We start from the raw sequence: 18,154 nt of genomic DNA, 5'->3' as shown, positions 1-18,154 counted from the left end.
TTATTCTGGGGGAAGAAACAGTTCATTCTGGGGGCAGAGACAGTTCATTGTGGGGGAGAAACAGTTCATTCTGGGGGAAGAGACAGTTTGGTGGCAGAGACAGTTTATTCTGGGGGAAGAGACAGTTCATTCTGGGGGCAGAGACAGTTCATTGTGGGGGAGAAACAGTTCATTGTGGGGGAAGAGACAGTTTGGTGGCAGAGACAGTTTATTCTGGGGAAGAGACAGTTCATTTTGGGGGCAGAGACAGCTCATTCTGTGGAAAAGACAGTTTGGTGGCAGAGACAGTTCGTTCTGGGGGAAGAGACCGTTCATTCTGTGGGAACACAGAGTTTGGTGGCAGAGACAGTTCATTCTGGGGGAAGAGACCGTTCATTCTGGGGGAACACAGAGTTTGGTGGCAGAGACAGCAGAGGAGCTGCATGAATGAGGCCCAACAGCACCAGAGGGTAACTCTGGACACTTCATTCTAGACTATTCTGGGGGGGGACAGTTAATTCTGGAGGGGGACAGTTAATTCTGGGGGGGGCAGTTAATTCTGTGGGAGAGACAGTTCATTTTTGAGGCAGAGACAATTTATTCTGGGGGCAGAGACAATTCATTTTGTAATCAGAGACAATTCATTCAGGGGAAAGAGACAGTTCATTATGGGGACAGAGACAGTCCATCCTGAGGGAGAGACTAGTTATTCGGGGGGGAAAGACAGTTAATTCTGGGGGGAGAGACAGTTCATTTTGGACAGGCAGAGACAATTCATTCTTGGAGAGAGACAGCTTATTACGGGGGCACAGACAGTTCATCCTGAGGGAGAGACTATCTATTCTGGGGGAAAAGACAGTTAATTCTGGGAGGAGAGACAGTTGATTGTGGGGGGGGGAGAGACAGTTTATTCTGGGGGCAGAAATCTGTATAATGAATATTTAATAATGAAGAATAGAATTAATTAGAGTTTTTATTGCAGCCAATCCCTGTTGCCTAATTCCAGAAATACCTCCTGATTTAAATATGTGCAGGGCAGGCAGTGGCCAATGTGACTCCCATTATTTGGGGGGTGGGGCTATTCCTGGAAAATGATGGGGGTGGAGACTAATAAGGAGGGGGCAATGTGTGCCGGCCACAGAGCTGACTCTCCATGGCATGAGCTGAGAGGTGCCCAGAGCAATATCTACTGGTCCAGTGCAAAGACATACTCACACTGACCCCTCTATACACTCACATACATATAGTACAGAGCCCTGCGCTACTCCACTAACAACACTGGTCCAATTAGAAAATGTTCCATTTACCACCACTCTTTGTAGTCTATCTTTTAGCCAGTTCTCTATCCAGGTACAAATACTATGTTCCAGGCCAACATTCCTTCATTTAACCATTAACCTTCTGTGTGACACTGTATCAAATGCTTTAGCAAAGTCTAAGTAAACCACATCCACTGCCATCCCAGAATCGAGGTCTCTACTCACCTCCTCATTGAAGATCTATTTCACATAAAACCATGCTAGCACAAACACATAGTATTATTATTTGCAGTGAAGTCAAGTATCTTATCCTTTATTATCTTTTCCAAAAGCTTTCCTACCACTGATGTCAGACCAGCTCATGTGTGAAACATGCATCATTAGTTGTATTACTAGATTTGGGACTTCATTAACGTGTTCCTGGTTTGTGTAGAAAAATACCAGTTCAGAATCTCTGCTTTTTCTCTTTTCAACCAGCTGACTAACTCTGGTATTATTAAGGGTCCCACCCCAAAGGAGACCATGTTATGATCACTATTCCCTAAATGCCCCTCCCCCACACAAAGTCTAAAGATGAGTTTGGTATTAATTTAGACTGTTTCTACTGTATGGTTGTAGTTGAGCCATTATTTTGGCAGATAGGGGTCGGGGGTCGGAGTGCTTGTGCCAAGAGTATAATGTATGGGCAGGTATTGAAGGTTGTTTTTGTTCTCATGCAGGAGAGGAGTCTGGACTTGTTACAGTTTTGTTTGGAACTTGTAGTTGTGTAAAGCGATTGTCGTGTGTATGTGGGACCACTTTCCTCCTGGTGCTGATAATGTTCTGAGCACTGTACCCCCTCAGTGCCCTGGTACAGCCGCCGTATGTCTATATAGAGGAAAGGGTAAGAAGTCCCTGAATTAAACTTTCTGTAGCTGCCATAGCAACAGTGTCCTTTGCTCCATACAGTGTGTGCCAGTATAGTAGTGGGCATGGGGTAAGGGTTTGCTTTGGGACTGAACATGATTGACACGTGACTGCTACTCAGCCCTGATTATCTAAGGAACTAAGTGCCTCCCATACTCAACTGTCAGTCAGGCCTAATAGTGGCAAGTGCTGAAATCCTTCACCATGGGGAAGCCGCTGAGCCTCAGAGCTGGGCACCACTACGTCTTCATTCTGACTGGCAATTATACAGTTCAGCTTGAGTCTGGGAAAGGGATTCGGCCCAGGACTTAGTCTGGTTGAACTTCTCGCTGGAGACCCGTCCCATGGTGCCTTCACCCAATTCTAGTAGAGGGGTTTTGGTTGGACACAGGGGGCCTGGGAGTGACTCCTCCCCCCTTTCGGCACACGGATACCTGGCGTCTCCATGTTTAACCCTTTCTTACTCACAATAACTGATTGGCTCATATCCTGGGAATATAATCCCCTTTAAACCCTTTCCTACTCCAGCCCTTGGCTGTGGAAACCTTTCTTGGGAAGCAGAAGGAATAGAAGCCCAATTTATCCCCTTAACTACCCTGGAGGCAAACGCTGGGCAGATATTGGCTATAAATGGTCCCTTGTTTCCATGGGAGGCTCTTGTGTTTCTGCTGGGTCCATATATACTGAGATATATATATATACATTATATATATACACACAACAAGCAGAGGGCATAGTATCAGTCTGTGCATTGAGGCTTTTTTTAGTGTGTACTTGATGAATTGACCCTTTAATCCCCACTGTTAATCTGCTTTGTGTAATGCCGCTAATCTCTTCCATTTAATCTCTGCCCGTTGCCTTTGCAGCTTCTGTGCCCAGTCTTGCGACACTGCCCCCCGGCTCTCCATGTGCCCCCGGCAGTCTTAGCAACACGAATGGCTGCTCAGTTGCTATGGGAAACAACACTGGGGCAGTTTAGTACATACACGTATAGTACACTTCATAGAGACAAATGGGTTCAACAGAACCCCCCCCAGAACAGTCTGGTCTACTGCACCCCCCAATTGTCTCCCCCAGGCACCCAGCTGCCCCCAATGCTCAGCCAGGAACCTCCCCCAACCCAACCAGTTAGACTGGGTGTCACTAATGGGACAGAAGAACTGGGACATCCAGTGAGAACCACAGCAAACTGGGAACTTCTCACTAGGGATGTAGCGAACGTCGGAAAAAAAGTTCGCGAACATATTCGCGAACTTGCGCAAAAATGCGAGCGGTTCGCGAACGGTTCGCGAACCCCATAGACTTCAATGGGAAGGCGAACTTTAACATCTAGAAAAGACATTTCTGGCCAGAAAAATGATTTTAAGTTGTTTAAAGGGTGCAACGACCTGGACAGTGGCATGCCAGAGGGGGATCAAGGGCAAAAATGTATCTGAAAAATCTGCCTGTGTGTGCTTGGAAGAGATAGTGTAGGGGGAGAGCTGTTAGTGATTTCAGGGACAGATGATAGTAAGCTTGCTGGCTAGTAATCTGCTTGATACTGCTCTGTATTGGAGGGACAGAAGTCTGCAGGGATTTGAGGGACATTTTAGCTTAGGTAGCTTTGCTGGCTAGTAATCTACTGTTCTCTTTAAACAACTGCCATACGTTGACCTTGTAGGCATTGTTTGCCCAGTTTTTTTGGACGCAGCCACTGAAGCACAGTTGCCAGAAAAAATATGCCATATAAATGCTGAAAATAGTAATTTTTCGCCATACGTTGACCTTGTAGACATTGTTTGCCCAGTTTTTTTGGACGCAGCCACTGAAGCACAGTTGCCAGAAAAATTATGCCATATAAATGCTGAAAATATAAATTTTTTTGGTTGCAGCCACTGAAGCACAGAGGCCAGAAAAATTATGCCATATAAATGCAGAAAATATGCATTTTTTTGGTCGCAGCCACTGAAGCACAGTTGCCAGAATAATTATGCCATATAAATGCTGAAAATATAAATTTTTTGGTTGCAGCCACTGAAGCACAGAGGCCAGAAAAATTATGCCATATAAATGCAGAAAATATGCATTTTTTTGGTCGCAGCCACTGAAGCACAGTTGCCAGAAAAAATATGCCATATAAATGCTGAAAATAGTCATTTTTTGCCATATACGTTGAGTCAACGTATGGCAAAAAATTACTATTTCAGCATTTATATGGCATATTTTTTCTGGCCTCTGTGCTTCAGTGGCTGCGGCCAAAAAACTGGGCAAACAATGCCTACAAGGTCAACGTCGTTGACCTTGTAGGCATTGTTTGCCCAGTTTTTTTGGCCGCAGCCACTGAAGCACAGAGGCCAGAAAAAATATGCCATATAAATGCTGAAAATAGTAATTTTTTTGGTCGCAGCCACTGAAGCACAGTTGCCAGAAAAATTATGCCATATAAATGCTGAAAATATAAATTTTTTTGGTTGCAGCCACTGAAGCACAGAGGCCAGAAAAATTATGCCATATAAATGCTGAAAATATAAATTTTTTTGGTTGCAGCCACTGAAGCACAGAGGCCAGAAAAATTATGCCATATAAATGCAGAAAATATGCATTTTTTGGTCGCAGCCACTGAAGCACAGTTGCCAGAAAAATTATGCCATATAAATGCAGAAAATATGCATTTTTTTTGGACGCAGCCACTGAAGCACAGTTGCCAGAAAAAATATGCCATATAAATGCTGAAAATAGTCATTTTTTGCCATACGTTGACCTTGTAGACATTGTTTGCCCAGTTTTTTTTGGTTGCAGCCACTGAAGCACAGAGGCCAGAAAAAATTAAACCAGTAGGGTTTGCACCCTAGTTTGTAACGGTGGCGGAGGGAGGAGGAGGACGCTAAAGGACAGCTGTGTGTGGAGTCATGAGGCTTGAAGAGAAGGACAGCTGCATAGAAGTCAGAACAAGTCTTCCGGCGTGCAGTAACCCTCCGAGATCCACCCCTCATTCATTTTAATAAAGGTCAGGTAATCGACACTTTTGTGACCTAGGCGAGTTCTCTTCTCAGTTACAATCCCTCCTGCTGCACTGAAGGTCCTTTCTGAGAGCACACTTGAGGCTGGGCAAGACAAGAGGTTCATGGCAAATTGTGACAGCTCTGGCCACAGATCAAGCCTGCGCACCCAGTAGTCCAGGGGTTCATCGCTCCTCAGAGTGTCGATATCTGCAGTTAATGCCAGGTAGTCCGCTACCTGCCGGTCGAGGCGTTCTTTGAGGGTGGATCCAGAAGGGTTGTGGCGCTGCCTTGGACAGAAAAACATTTGCATGTCTGACGTTACAGACTGGCCAAAGGGCTTTGTCCTTGCAGGTGTGCTCGTGGCAGGATTACTGGCACCTCTGCCCCTGGAATGTTGATGAGTTCCTGAAGTGACATCACCCTTAAAAGCATTGTACAACATGTTTTGCAGGCTGGTTTGTAAATGCCGCATCTTTTCGGACTTGTGGTATGTTGGTAACATTTCTGACACTTTATGCTTGTACCGAGGGTCTAGTAGCGTTGCGACCCAGTACAGGTCCTTCTCCTTAAGCCTCTTGATACGGGGGTCCTTCAACAGGCATGACAGCATGAAAGACCCCATTCTCACAAGGTTGGATGCAGAGCTATCCATCTCCGCTTCCTCATTATCAAGGACTGCATCATCCACGGTCTCCTCCCCCCAGCCACGTACAAGACCAGGGGTCCCCAAAAGGTCACCACTAGCCCCCTGGGAAGCCTGCTCCTGTTGGTCCTCCTCCTCCTCCTCCACAAAGCCACCTTCCTCCTCTGACTCCACTTCTGGCACCTCTCCCTGCGTTGCAGCAGGTGCCTGGGTTCGTTCTGGTGATTCCGACCAGAAATCGTGCGCTTCCAGCTCCTCGTCACGCTGGTCTACAGCCTCATCTGTCACTCGTCGCACGGCACGCTCCAGGAAGAAAGCGAAGGGTATTAGGTCGCTGATGGTGCCTTCGGTGCGACTGACCATATTTGTCACCTCTTCAAAAGGTCGCATGAGCCTGCAGGCATCGCGCATAAGCACCCAGTAACGGGGGAAAAAAATCCCCAGCTGTGCAGATCCAGTCCTACCACCCAGTTCAAAAAGGTACTCGTTGACGGCCCTTTGTTGTTGCAGCAGACGTTCCAACATAAGGAGCGTTGAATTCCAGCGAGTCTGGCTGTCAGAAATCAAACGCCTGACTGGCATGTTGTAGCGCTGCTGAATGTCAGCAAGGCGTGCCATGGCTGTGTAGGAACGTCTGAAATGGGCCGACACCTTTCTGGACTGGGTGAGAACGTCCTGGAATCCTGGGTACTTGGAGACAAAACGTTGGACTATTAAATTTAACACATGTGCCATGCAGGGCACATGTGTTAAATTGCCTAGTCTCAACGCTGCCAACAGATTGCTTCCATTGTCACACACCACTTTTCCGATCTGCAGTTGGTGTGGGGTCAGCCACCGATCGGCCTGTGACTGCAGAGATGACAGGAGTACAGATCCGGTATGGTTTTTGCTTTCCAGGCACGTCATCCCCAAGACAGCGTGACAACGGCGTACCTGGCACGTCGAATAGCCTAGGGGGAGCTGGGGGTGCACAGGTGTGGAGGAGGAGAAGGAGGACCCAGCAGCAGAGTAAGAAGAAGAAGAAGACGAGGTAGAGAGCGATGGAGGAGTAGAGGTGGTGGCAGAACCGCGTGCAATCCGTGGCGGTGACACCAACTCCACTGTTGTTGTTGAGCTACCCATTCCCTGCTTCCCAGCCATTACCAAGTTCACCCAGTGGGCAGTGTAGGTGACATACCTGCCCTGACCATGCTTGGAGGACCATGCGTCAGTAGTCATATGGACCTTTGGCCCAACACTAAGTGACAGAGATGCGGTAACTTGGCTCTGCACATGTTGGTACAGGTGTGGTATTCCCTTTTTAGAAAAAAAATTGCGGCTGGGTACCTTCCACTGCGGTGTCCCAATTGCTACAAATTTGCGGAAGGCCTCAGAGTCCACCAGCTGGTATGGTAAAAGCTGGCGGGCTAAGAGTGCAGACAAGCCAGCTGTCAGACGCCGGGCAAGGGGGTGACAGTCAGACATTGGCTTCTTACGCTCAAACATGGCCTTCACAGAAACTTGGCTGGTGGCAGATGACTGGGAATGGGAACAGGTGGTCAAGGTGGAAGGCGGAGTGGAGGGTGGTTCAGACGGGTCAAGGAGAGCAGAGGTAGAGCAGTAAGATGCTGGACCAGAAGGAGTGTGGCTTTTAGTTTGCCTGTTGCCTTTGAGGTGTTGCTCCCAAAGTGCTTTGTGCTTGCCGCTCATGTGCCTTCGCATAGAAGTTGTACCTATGTGGCTGTTGGGCTTACCAAGGCTCAGTTTCTGACTGCACTCATTGCAAATTACAATGCTTTTGTCAGAGGCACACACATTAAAAAAATCCCACACTGCTGACTTTTTGGAAGTGTGCGATCTGGCGGTAACAGTAGAAGTTGGCGGAGTTGGCGGTATTGGCGGCAATGGCGGGTGCGTTGGCCGGCTGAACACAGGTGCCGATACATGTTGTTGCCCTGCTGATCCCTGCGGGCTGTCCTCCCTGCTTCTTCTAAGTCTTATTCTCCTACTGCCTCTCTGACTCTCCGTCTCTCCATCTGAACTACCCTCCTCTTGCTCTCTTCTACTAGGCACCCACAAAACATCAATCTCCTCATCATCATTCTCCTCAGATGCATCAATTTCTTCTGACACATCACAGAAGGAAGCAGCAGCGGGGACCTCCTCCTCATCACTCATTATGTCCATCTCTATCGTGTTCTCTGCCAGAATTAAATCTGGTGTAAGGTCCTCATCTCCTTCATCTTCTTCTGGCAATAATGGTTGCGCATTACTCAGTTCAAGAAACTCATTGGAAAATAACTCCTCTGACCCCAGTGAAGAAGGGGCACCGGTGGTGGAGGAAGTGTTACGTGGGGTGGCCATAGCAGTGGAGGATGAGGAGGATGTTGTGGTAAAGTTAGAAACGGTAGAGGATGGGGTGTGCTGTGTAAGCCAGTCAACTACCTCTTCAGCATTTTGGGAGTTCAGGGTCATTGGCTTTTTAAAACTGGGAAATTTGCTAGGGCCACAGGATTGCATAGCAGCACGGCCCCTAGCACGGCCTCTGCGTGGCGGCCTGCCTTTGCCTGGCATTATTTTTAAAAAAACAACAACAACAACAAAAACTCAGTTGGTTTTTCTGGAAACGATAATACACACAGCTAGATGGCGGGTTGAAGAAAACACTGTGCAAATAATGCCTACAAAGTCAACGTATACACTACTACAGCGGTGGATACGGATTACGTAAAATATATGAATGCTGCTTGAAAAAAAGTAACTCAAGTGGTTTTTCTAGAGACGATAATATTATCAATATTTAGACAAAATGTGAACAAGGTCACACAGCTCGATGGCGGGTTGAAGAAAACAGTGTGCAAATAATGCCTACAAGGTCAACGTATACACTACTACAGCGGTGGATACGGATTACGTAAAATATATGAATGCTGCTTGAAAAAAAGTAACTCAAGTGGTTTTTCTAGAGACGATAATATTATCAATATTTAGACAAAATGTGAACAAGCTCACACAGCTCGATGGCGGGTTGAAGAAAACAGTGTGTAAATAATGCCTACAAGGTCAACGTATACACTACTACAGCGGTGGATACGGATTACGTAAAATATATGAATGCTGCTTGAAAAAAAGTAACTCAAGTGGTTTTTCTAGAGACGATAATATTATCAATATTTAGACAAAATGTGAACAAGCTCACACAGCTCGATGGCGGGTTGAAGAAAACACTGTGCAAATAATGCCTACAAGGTCAACGTATACACTACTACAGCGGTGGATACGGATTACGTAAAATATATGAATGCTGCTTGAAAAAAAGTAACTCAAGTGGTTTTTTCTAGAGACGATAATATTATCAATATTTAGACAAAATGTGAACAAGCTCACACAGCTCGATGGCGGGTTGAAGAAAACAGTGTGCAAATAATGCCTACAAGGTCAACGTATACACTACTACAGCGGTGGATACGGATTACGTAAAATATATGAATGCTGCTTGAAAAAAAGTAACTCAAGTGGTTTTTCTAGAGACGATAATATTATCAATATTTAGACAAAATGTGAACAAGCTCACACAGCTCGATGGCGGGTTGAAGAAAACAGTGTGCAAATAATGCCTACAAGGTCAACGTATACACTACTACAGCGGTGGATACGGATTACGTAAAATATATGAATGCTGCTTGAAAAAAAGTAACTCAAGTGGTTTTTCTAGAGACGATAATATTATCAATATTTAGACAAAATGTGAACAAGCTCACACAGCTCGATGGCGGGTTGAAGAAAACAGTGTGCAAATAATGCCTACAAGGTCAACGTATACACTACTACAGCGGTGGATACGGATTACGTAAAATATATGAATGCTGCTTGAAAAAAAGTAACTCAAGTGGTTTTTCTAGAGACGATAATATTATCAATATTTAGACAAAATGTGAACAAGCTCACACAGCTCGATGGCGGGTTGAAGAAAACAGTGTGCAAATAATGCCTACAAGGTCAACGTATACACTACTACAGCGGTGGATACGGATTACGTAAAATATATGAATGCTGCTTGAAAAAAAGTAACTCAAGTGGTTTTTCTAGAGACGATAATATTATCAATATTTAGACAAAATGTGAACAAGCTCACACAGCTCGATGGCGGGTTGAAGAAAACACTGTGCAAATAATGCCTACAAGGCCAACGTATACACTACTACAGCGGTGGATACGGATTACGTAAAATATATGAATGCTGCTTGAAAAAAGTGACTCCGGTGTTTTTTCTGGAGACGGTAATATTATGGATATTTAGACAGAATGGGAACAAGGTCACACAGCTCGATGGCGGGTTGAAGAAAACAGTGTGCAAATAATGCCTACAAGGCCAACGTATACACTACTACAGCGGTGGATACGGATTACGTAAAATATATGAATGCTGCTTGAAAAAAGTGACTCCGGTGTTTTTTCTGGAGACGGTAATATTATGGATATTTAGACAGAATGGGAACAAGGTCACACAGCTCGATGGCGGGTTGAAGAAAACAGTGTGCAAATAATGCCTACAAGGCCAACGTATACACTACTACAGCGGTGGATACGGATTACGTAAAATATATGAATGCTGCTTGAAAAAAGTGACTCCGGTGTTTTTTCTGGAGACGGTAATATTATGGATATTTAGACAGAATGGGAACAAGGTCACACAGCTCGATGGCGGGTTGAAGAAAACAGTGTGCAAATAATGCCTACAAGGCCAACGTATACACTACTACAGCGGTGGATACGGATTACGTAAAATATATTATGGCTGCTTGAAAAAAGTGACTCCGGTGTTTTTTCTGGAGACGGTAATATTATGGATATTTAGACAGAATGTGAACAAGGTCACACAGCTCGATGGCGGGTTGAAGAAAACAGTGTGCAAATAATGCCTACAGGGCAAATAATGCCTAAAAGGTCAACTTATACACTACTACAGCGGTAGTAAAATAAAAAAAAGTAAAATAAAAAAAAATGAATATTAAAAAAAAAAAATTAAAGTTGGTGCTGCTGAACTACTAGGAGCAGCAGATTAGCACACCAGTCCCACTCCCCAACACTGCTAGACTAATAGCACTGGGCTCTTATAGTAGTAGTAGTAGTAGTAGTAGTAAAACAACAAAAAAATAAATAAAAGCAGTCCTTACAAGGACTACTGTTATTGCAGCAGTCAGCAGATGAGATCAGAAGCAGGACAGCTGCCCACTGCAGCTACATACAGAGCACTGCAGTAGAAGGTAGATTACTAGCCAGCAAAGCTACCTAAGCTTAAATGTCCCTCAAACCCCTGCAGACTTCTGTCCCTCCAATAACAGAGCAGTATCAAAACGATTACTAGCCAGCAAACTTTCAACTGTCCCTGAAATCACTAACAGGCAGCAGCTCTCTCCCTACACTATCTCTTCAGCACACACAGGCAGAGTGAAAAAACGCTGCAGGGCTTCGGTTTTTATAGGGAAGGGGAGTGGTCCAGGGGAGAGCTTCCTGATTGGCTGCCATGTACCTGCTGGTCTGGGGTGAGAGGGCAAAAAAAAGCGCCAACAATGGCGAACCCAAAATGGCGAACGTCGCGCGACGTTCGCGAACTTCCGGCGAGCGCGAACACCCGATGTTCGCGCGAACAAGTTCGCCGGCGAACAGTTCGCGACATCTCTACTTCTCACTCAGCCACATTCAAAGGTAAAAATAAACAGGTATTTGTATTTATTTATACCGACCTGGAACAAACATTCTGTACTGATATGATCTATATCCAGCCAATAAATACAGATACACAGTGTATATAGATATACAGTATTCTGGATCTAGTGATGAGCCAGAACTTATAGCAAATGTGCAAGTCATTGAACCCCTGGGTAATAGTGACCATAATGTTATATCATTTCATGTCTGGTGCAAAAAACTAATATATACTGGGGCAACAAAAACCAGGAATTTTGGAAAAGCTCATTTTAGTGCCTTGAGGGCTGCCCTACAGAGTATTGATTGGGGCATTAGGTTTTCAGCTAAAAACACAGAACAGAAATGGTTCTCATTTATAATGTTATTCTGTAGGGACAGAAGCTGCGTTTAATAAATATAAACACTGTAATAAATGTTGTAAATCAGCAATCCGGAAGGCTAAGAAAGGAAATGAAGAGTTAATTGCGGCTGAGGCTAAGACTAACCCCAAAAATGTTTTTTAAATATATTAATAGTAAAAAGATGCAGGTTGAGAGTGTTGCTCCATTAAATAATGGTACCAGTATAGTTGTAACAGATACAGATAAGGCAAATGTGTTAAATCAGTTCTTTTCTTCAGTGTATACAATAGAGGAGTGTGAGTTCCCAGGCTCACTTTATAGCTGCACTAATGGCTCAGCTCAATCTAGTCAGTGGCTGACTCAGGATATGATTCATAAAGCTTTAATACAAATTAATGTAAACAAGGCTCCAGGGCCTGATGGCATACACCCCCGGGTTCTAAGAGAGCTTAGTTCAGTTTTAGACCAGCCTCTATTTCTGATTTTCTCAGATTCACTTACATCTGGTATGGTGCCTATGGATTGGAGAAAAGCTGATGTTATTCCAATATTTAAAAAGGGATTACGATCTCAGCCTGGCAATTATAGGCCAGTAAGCTTGACATCTGTGGTGGGCAAATTATTTGAAGACTTGTTAAGGGATCACATTCAGAATGTTGTCCTAGTGAATGGCATTATGAGCAGCAATCAGCATGGCTTTATGAAGGATAGGTCATGTCAGACTAATTTGATTGCATTTTATGATGAGGTAAGTAAGATTCTGGACAGTGGGGGGGCAGTAGATCTATTTGGATTTTGCCAAAGCGTTTGATACTGTGCCCCACAAACGACTGCTTTCTAAACTAAGGTCTGTTGGGCTTAATGAAGTCGTTTGCACATGGATAGGAAACTGGCTACAGGATCGGGTACAGAGGGTGGTTGTTAATGGGACATTCTCTACTTGGAGTAAGGTTCTTAGTGGGGTCCCCCAGGGCTCAGTATTGGGGCCACTTTTATTTAACTTGTTCATTAATGACTTAGGGGAGGGGATTGTAAGTAATGTATCAGTGTTTGCAGATGAGACAAAACTATCAGCCCAATTAATTCCATCCAGGATGTGGCACTTGCAACAGGATCTTGACTAACTGGCAATCTGGGCAGCTAAGTGGCAAATGAGATTCAATGTTGATAAATGTAAAGTCCTGCACCTGGGATGTAACAATATCCACTTATACCCTTAATGGGACTGCACTAGGCAAATCCATAATGGAGACGGAGCTTGGAGTCCTTGTAGATAATAAACTTGTCTGTAGCAAGTAATGCCAGTCAGCAGCATCAAGGGCAAATAAGGTCTTGACTTGTATTAAATGGGGCAGAGAGTCACGGGAGGAGGGGGTCCCACTGTATAGAGCACTGGTAAGGCCCCATCTAGAATATGCCCTACAGTTTAGAGGAGGGAAAGGGGTGTTACAGGGAGAGCAGGGAAGTGAATCAGGGGTACAGGCTGATACATTAGATAGGTACAAGGAAGGGTTGGATGCTTTATTCACCAGTAGCTCCTCCCAGCAGACAGGAGGGAGCCAATGAGATTAGAGGAGGGAAAGGGGTGTTACAGGGAGAGCTGGGAAGTGAATCAGGGGTACAGGCTGATACATTAGATAAGTACAAGGAAGGGTCGGATGCTTTATTCACCAGTAGCTCCTCCCAGCAGACAGGAGGGAGCCAATGAGATTAGAGGAGGGAAAGGGGTGTTACAGGGAGAGCTGGGAAGTGAATCAGGGGTACAGGCTGATACATTAGATAAAGTACAAGGAAGGGTCGGATGCTTTATTCACCAGTAGCTCCTCCCAGCAGACAGGAGGGAGCCAATGAGATTAGAGGAGGGAAAGGGGTGGTTACAGGGAGAGCTGGGAAGTGAATCAGTGGTACAGGCTGATACATTAGATAGGTACAAGGAAGGGTCGGATGCTTTATTCACCAGTAGCTCCTCCCAGCAGACAGGAGGGAGCCAATGAGATTAGAGGAGGGAAAGGGGTGTTACAGGGAGAGCTGGGAAGTGAATCAGGGGTACAGGCTGATACATTAGATAGGTACAAGGAAGGGTCGGATACTGGATTGCTCCAGTTACATTGGGAAGACCAGATGGACATTCTAGGAATGAAGAATTGTTTCATTGGCTCACTAAATGCCCGATACTAAATGCCCAAAACTAAATGCCCGATACTAAATGCCCAAAACTAAATGCCCAATACTAAATGCCCAATACTAAATGCCCAAAACGAAATGCCCAATACTAAATGCCCAAAACTAAATGCCCAATACTAAATGCCCAAAACTAAATGCCCAATACTAAATGCCCAATACTAAATGCCCAACACTAAATGCCCAATACTAAATGCCCAACACTAAATGCCCAACACTAAATGCCCAACACTAAATGCCCAATACTAAATGCCCAACACTAAATGCCCAATACTAAATGCCCAACACTAAATGCCCAATACTAAATGCCCATACTAAATGCCCAATACTAAATGACCCAACACTAAAACCAACTAATGCCCAATACTAAGAGCCCAACACTAAATGCCCAACACTAAATCTAATGCCCAATACTAAGAGCCCAACACAATGCCCAACACTAATGCCCCAATACTAAATGCCCAACACTAAATGCCCAACACTAAATGCCCAACACTAAATGTTCAACACTAAATGCCCAACACTAAATGCCCAACACTAAATGCCCAACACTAAATGCCCAACACTAAATGTTCAACACTAAATGCCCAACACTAAATGCCCAACACTAAATGCCCAACACTAAATGTTCAATACTAAATGCCCAATACTAAATGTCCAATACTACAGAGCCCAACACTAAATGCCCAACACTAAATGTTCAACACTAAATGCCCAATACTAAATGCCCAATACTAAATGCCCAATACTAAATGCCCAACACTAAATGCCCAACACTAAATGCCCAACACTAAATGTTCAACACTAAATGCCCAACACTAAATGCCCAACACTAAATGCCCAACACTAAATGCCCAACACTAAATGCCCAACACTAAATGTTCAATACTAAATGCCCAATACTAAATGTCCAATACTACAGAGCCCAACACTAAATGCCCAACACTAAATGCCCAACACTAAATGCCCAACACTAAATGCCCAATACTAAATGCCCAACACTAAATGTTCAACACTAAATGCCCAACACTAAATGCCCAACACTAAATGTTCAACACTAAATGCCCAACACTAAATGCCCAATACTAAATGCCCAACACTAAATGTTCAACACTAAATGCCCAACACTAAATGCCCAACACTAAATGCCCAATACTAAATGCCCAATACTAAATGTTCAACATAAAATGCCCAATACTACAGAGCCCAACACTAAATGCCCAACACTAAATGCCCAATACTAAATGCCCAACACTAAATGCCCAATACTAAATGCCCAACACTAAATGCCCAATACTAAATGCCCAATACTAAATGCCCAATACTAAATGCCCAACACTAAATGCCCTAGGCTCAGTGCCCTAATACTAGGGATGAATTGAATCCTGGATTCGGCGCATCCCTACCTAATACCTTGTCCTAAGCCCCTATGAACCCTCACTCATGGTGGTACTTTCCTATTCACCAGCTCAGTAACCACATGGATGGGGAATGTTCCTTATTTATTTCTGTTGCACCTCTAGTGAATGGGCGGCACTGCAAGCCTGGGAGTTCCCTACACAGCTGGAATGAAGTCCCTTCCCTGAAGAGCTTACAATCTGCAGTGCCACAGTGTTTTACTAGATAAATCTGTTGATTATTGGATATTTTCTAGCATTTTATCTCCTATTCCCTACATGTGTCCCCAAAACTACTCTGTCTGGTGCACAGACTGAACCCTTTGGGGGGCAGTTGTCCCAAACGGCACATAATGGAAATATCCATTGCCCCTGAAGTCTGGACTTTCCCAGAAGCCTCAGCGGCTCCGTTGTGCACACACTGATACTGATCAGAACATCTCAGGTATTTTAATGATGAGGAGAAGAGAAAAAAACAAGGGTTTCCAGTCTGTATCTGAGTCATTATTGGGGTGCATGCGTGGCACTAGCCCAATATATTCATATTATTTATCCAACACTTTAATCCTTGTGCTTGTCAATACACCCAGTTGTGATTATTTATTTACCATTTAGTTCACTATTTTGTATTTCTTTCCTCTTATACCTGGTGAGTGGGAAATCTCCCTTGAGATCTGGCCTTCAATCATTCACTTCGCTGATATCATCCACTTGTCTGCAAATTCTTCACCAGGAACTTTGTATGTCTTTGCTCTTTCCCACAGAATGTCAAGTATATGTGAAGGTCCTGCAAGGTGGACTTATTGGAAGTGATCTGCAATCAAACATTTCTTATTCTTTCGATAAAGCGCCAATTGGACTTTTTTGGACACAAATCTGTTTGATGGGTGTATTAGCCATTCACCCATTATTCGAAAAATATCCAGGGTGGACAATTAATGTTCTACTCAATATCTCCCCCAGCTAGCCTTGGACATGGACTTCTTGTGTATCTAGACGATGAATGGCCCTTCTCCTCAAATCTCCCCCTTAAGTGACTTTCTTGTGTATCTAGGAGAGTAAATGGCCTATTCCCTGCAAATATCCCCCTAATTGGCACTGAAGCTGGTCTTTCTGGTGTATCTAAGAGAGGGAATGGCCATTTTCCCCAAATCTCCCCTAACTGGCCTCAGAGCTGGGCTTTCTGGTGTATCTAGGAGAGTAAATGACTAGTCACCTCAAATCTCCCCTAACTGGCCTTGGAGCTGGTCTTCCTAGTGTATCTAGGAGAAGGAACGGCCATTTTCCCCAAATCTCCCCCTAACTGGCCTCGGGGTGGGCTTTCTAGTGTATCTTGGAGAGTAAATGCTTACTTTCCTCAAATCTCCCCCTAACTGGCATTGGAGCTGGTCTTTCTGGTGTATCTAGGAGAGGGAATGGCCATTTTCCCCAAATCTCCCCCTAACTGTCCTTGGAGCTGGGCTTTCTAGTGTATCTAGGAGACAGACTGACTAGTCACCTCAAATCTCCGCCTAACTGGCCTTGGAGCTGGGCTTTCTGGTGTATCTTGGAGAAGTATTGACTAGTCACCTCAAATCTCCCCCTAACTGGCCTTGGAGCTGAGCTTTCTAGTGTACCTAGGAGAGGGATTGACTAGTCACCTCAAATCTCCCCCTAACTGGCCTTGGAGCTTGGCTTTCTGGTGTATCTTGGAGAGGGAATGACTAGTTACCTCAAATCTCCCCCTAACTGGCTTTGGAGCTGGGCTTTCTGGTGTATCTTGGAGAGGGAATGACTAGTCACCTCAAATCTCCCCCTAACTGGCCTTGGAGCTGGTCTTTCTGGTGTATCTAGGAGAGGAATTGACTAGTCATCTCAAATCTCCCGCTAACTGGCCTTGGAGCTGGTCTTTCTGGTGTATCTAGGAGAGGAATTGACTAGTCATCTCAAATCTCCCCCTAACTGGCCTTGGACCTGGGCTTTCTGGTGTATCTAGGAGAGGAATTGACTAGTCACCTCAAATCTCCCCCTAACTGGCCTTGGAGCTGGGCTTTCTGGTGTATCTAGGAGAGGGATTGACTAGTCACCTCAAATCTCCACCTAACTGGCCTTGGAGATGAGCTTTCTAGTGTATCTAGGAGAGGGATTGACTAGTCACCTCAAATCTCCCCCTAACTGGCCTTGGAGCTGGTCTTTCTGGTGTATCTAGGAGAGGAAATGACTAGTCACCTCAAATCTCCCCCCTAACTGGCCTTGGAGCTGGTCTTTCTGGTGTATCTAGGAGAGGAATTGACTAGTCATCTCAAATCTCCCGCTAACTGGCCTTGGAGCTGGTCTTTCTGGTGTATCTAGGAGAGGAATTGACTAGTCATCTCAAATCTCCCCCTAACTGGCCTTGGAGCTGGGCTTTCTGGTGTATCTAGGAGAGGAATTGACTAGTCACCTCAAATCTCCCCCTAACTGGCCTTGGAGCTGGGCTTTCTGGTGTATCTAGGAGAGGGATTGACTAGTCACCTCAAATCTCCCCCTAACTGGCCTTGGAGCTGGTCTTTCTGGTGTATCTAGGAGAGGAAATGACTATTTTTCACATAATGCCCCACAGTTTGGAAGCAGTGAATTAGGTTTAGGTGCAACACAGTCAGCAACCAGGGTGCTCTGTAGATCTACAAATAGTAGTTGGTAAGTAAAGGGCTCAATGTGGCACCTCTGCCCTATGTAACACTGCAAAGCTTTAGCCTGTTTTTTCACTTACTATCTTGCCCCACTGTTGATTACTGTGGCTGACCCCGTAGCA

This window comes from Xenopus laevis, chromosome 3S (genome assembly GCF_017654675.1).
Source record: "Xenopus laevis strain J_2021 chromosome 3S, Xenopus_laevis_v10.1, whole genome shotgun sequence".
Lineage (NCBI taxonomy): Eukaryota > Metazoa > Chordata > Amphibia > Anura > Pipidae > Xenopus > Xenopus laevis.
Note: the sequence above shows the minus strand (reverse complement) of the source record.